Raw genomic sequence first — 3,939 nt, 5'->3', positions numbered from 1 at the left:
TGTCTGACACATCTGAGACACTGGAATTAATTCTCAGCTCCACATATAAGTAAATAAAACATAAGGTCTATCAACACCTTTATATATATAGTACCAAGATATTTACATGGACTGTGATCTAATTTGCCTGTACTTTAGCCCTTAAGATTGAAGTTGGCAAGGTATAATGGTGCATGCCTGTAATATCAGCTGTTCACAAGACTGAGAAATAAAATTAATGAATTCAAAACCAGTCTCATCAATGGTGAGGCACTAAGCAACTCAGTGCAACCCTGTCTCTAAGTAAAATTCAAAATAGGGGTAGGAATGTGGCTCAGCAGTAGAGTGCTCCTGACTTCAATCCCTGGTCTCTCCTTCCCAAAAAATGGGACTGAGTAAATAGTTCAGCTTGTAGAGTGCTTGCCTTCTAAGTATGAGGCCCTGGGGTCAATCCTCAGTACAGAGAGTGAGTGAGAGAGAGAGAGAGAGAGAGAGGGAGAGAGGGAGAAAGAGATTGAACTTGCATGTAATTTAAATTCAAGTTAGTCCCACTTCTATTTTTTCCTGCCACACCAGAATAAAAACGTTTCTTTAAATGTTTGGAATGTTTCTGTGGGTTATTTATTTATTTATTAATTTATTTATTATTTACTTATTTTTATTTGGTGCTGAGGATCGAACCCAGGACCTTGCATGTGATAGGTGAGTGCTCTATCACTGAGCCACAACCCCAGCATTTTCTGTGGGTTATTTTAATGAAATGGTCTGACCATAAATAAGTAAATAAACAAATTAATTAATAAATAAATACACCCTCAATTGATGACCCATTACAGTTTTTAAAAAAATTTTAAATGGGACACATAAACCGCATTTAGGAGAGATTCACTCTTTTTAATGTCACCTGATATTATTCTGCTTTTTTCTCATGTGAAAATCTCAGAATGATAAATTAAAATCTTTTAAAAATGCCCTCCAGTTCTTGAAGAAAAACACTATAAATGATGCATACATTTGAAATAAAACATGGGGAAATAATGATTAATAATGCTGAAAGTGGAGTTTTTAGATAAACCAAAATTTCTCAGTTTTCCATGAATCTGGGTGCTTGTTTCATAAATTTTGAAGAAAAAAAATTATTTAAGCAAGAAGAAATAGAACGCCCACCATGTTGTATAAGGATTGATATCAGAAAAAAAAAATCATTTTTGTGTGCCATCTTAGAAGTTTACTGATGGTTTTGGGCAGAACATGGAGCATAATGCATTTAGAATAGGCTTTGGAAAAGGCATTCTGACTACCATATGGGTTCACTTTTATTCTTTCTGTGACCCATCCTTTTTCCTTCAAATTCAATAAGGAATCACTCCTGGGACAAAGGACTCTGTAGAAGGTGTTCCCACAAGTGGGATTCAAGGTCTTTTACTTTTGAAATAGGCCTTAATGGTGCTCATTAACATCTTTCAGTTAGCCACCAGGTGTCTTTGAGTGAGGCCCATTATCTGCATTACATGGTCATTATTAAACTTACTCTCTGTGAACAGAGAACCCTAGTTTTGGATATGTGAACAGAGAGCTAGAAAACTAGGGGTTTATTCTGAGACCTATGGAGAGATAATCTGAAGTTCTGGATTTCAGGTTTCTGTTCTGGATTTGAGATACTGCTTCTGCTACATTTAAAAATCTCAGGACTCATGAAGAGAATGAGTTAAAAGCAAGCATCATCAAATGTCTGAGGCCCTAAGAACTTCAAAGTCACCCTGTTTCTAAATAAAAATATTAAAAAATGGTGGGAAAGTGAATCAGTGGATGAACACCTCTGGGTTGAATTTCTGGTACCAAAAAGAAAACAACAAACAAACACGCACACACACACACAGAAAAAAAATAATAAACCAACAAAAAAACAAACCCTCATGAGTAACAAGCCCTAAAATCAGCAGCCTCTCTCATGCTTGAATACAAAAAATGGAGTTGTGATTTTCTCCTGGTAATTATCTCAGTCTTTATTATGCAATCTGGAGACATGCTGGAATCATGGGACATGGAAGCCCACAAAGGGCTTTAGAAAAAAGCTGGAAATATCTTACGATAATGGAACAAAATGCCCAGGTTTTCAACTGCTGATCTAAGCCTCACTAGACTAGTCAGAGGGAGGTGAAGGCTAAGCTTCCACAGAGTGACCCTGTGGTCAAAAGACTCTGGAGAGGACCATGAGGAGTCACTAGCCACAACTCCCAGTTTCCACTATTGCCACTCCTGTCAGCTTTAAGCCACCTTCCTACCCAGTATCAAGATAACAAGGCACACTTACCATTTCCTGGCTCTCAGGGTTCTCAGTGTTCTCCCTGTGATTTGTTTTCAGTTTCTGCATAGCACAGACACCTGGGCTTGGATCCAGGACAGAAGCCTGCAAAAAGATTGAAAAAATGGTGGGCTCCAGACACCAAGGGAACAGAAGATTGTGGAAGCCCTCCCCCTCATCACCGGCTGCATGAGGGTTGGACAGTTCTCACCTAAGAGACTGATTGATCAAGGCTTCATGCCCTGCCTCCAACCTGAGCCAAGTGGGCGCAGAATCAAAAGCTGAATGACAGGCTGCTCCATTGTCACTGTTAAAAGAGTATAGATCAGGGCTGAGATTATAGCTTAGTCAGTAGAGTGCTTGTTTTGCTGATAAAAGGCAATGGATTAAATCCCTTGCACTACACAAACACACTCTCCCACCCCCCCAAAAAAATAAGTAAAGGACTTTGGGGACTAGGGTTATGGATCAGAGGTAAAGCATTTCCCTAGCATGCGTGAGGTACTGGGTTGAACACAAAGCACTGCATTAAAAAGCCACCCAAGAGGGGATGTGGTTCAAGTGGTACAGCACTCCCTGGCATGTGGGCAGCCCAGTTTTGATTCTCAGCACCCCATGTTGTGTCCGCCAAAAACTAAAAGTAAATATTAAAAAAAAGCCAACAAACAAACTACTAATGACATTTGACAAGAATGAATGAGAACCAAATCTAGATGAATACTCTGACCTCCAACTCTATATTCATTTGTCAATAAGCAAGAAGGTAAACTTCTCTGTGTCTAATCACTAAAATAAGGGGATAGTGATCATTTTCTTCAGTGGGAAGTGATTAAAATCAATATTTTGTGTAAAGTTCTTTAAATGTGAAAAATCTATTTTGGATATGTATAATGATTTTGGACATGTATAAAACGATTGCATAACTAACAATAATTTGTAATTTTATTATATAGTAGTTAATAAGAACCTCAGAGATGCTATAACTATAAAGAACAGTCATTCTTTTCTTTTAATGAAAAAACATAACCATAGTTTGAACTTATAGTTATTATGAAGCTGGTCATAAATAAAATTCTTTCTCCATTCAGTATTACTATTGCAACAATATTTGTTGGTTTATTTTACCACATTATGGTGTTTCTTTTTTTTTCTTTCTTTCTTTTCTCTTTTTTTATTGGTTGTTCAAAAGAATAAAAAGCTCTTGACATATCATATTTCATGCATTAGTCTCAAGTGGGTTATGAACTCCCATTTTTAGCCAAAATACAGATTGCAGAATCACATTGGTTACACATCCACATTTTTACATAATGCCATTAGTAACTATTGTATTCTGCTACCTTTCCTATCCTCTACTACCCCCCTCCCCTCTTCTCTCTCTATCCCATCTACTGTAATTAATTTCTCTCCTTGTTTTTTTTTTCCCATTCCCCTCACAACCTCTTATATGTAATTTTGTAAAACAATGAGGGTCTCCTTCCATTTGCATGCAATTTTCCTTTTCTCTCCCTTTCCCTCCCACCTCATGTCTCTGTTTAATATTAATCTTTTCCGCCTGCTCTTCCTCCCTGCTCTGTTCTTAGTTGTTCTCATTATATCAAAGAAGACATTTGCATTTGATTTTTAGGGATTGGCCAGCTTCACTTAGCATAATC

Source organism: Callospermophilus lateralis, unplaced genomic scaffold (assembly GCF_048772815.1).
Source record: "Callospermophilus lateralis isolate mCalLat2 unplaced genomic scaffold, mCalLat2.hap1 Scaffold_929, whole genome shotgun sequence".
NCBI lineage: Eukaryota > Metazoa > Chordata > Mammalia > Rodentia > Sciuridae > Callospermophilus > Callospermophilus lateralis.
Note: the sequence above shows the minus strand (reverse complement) of the source record.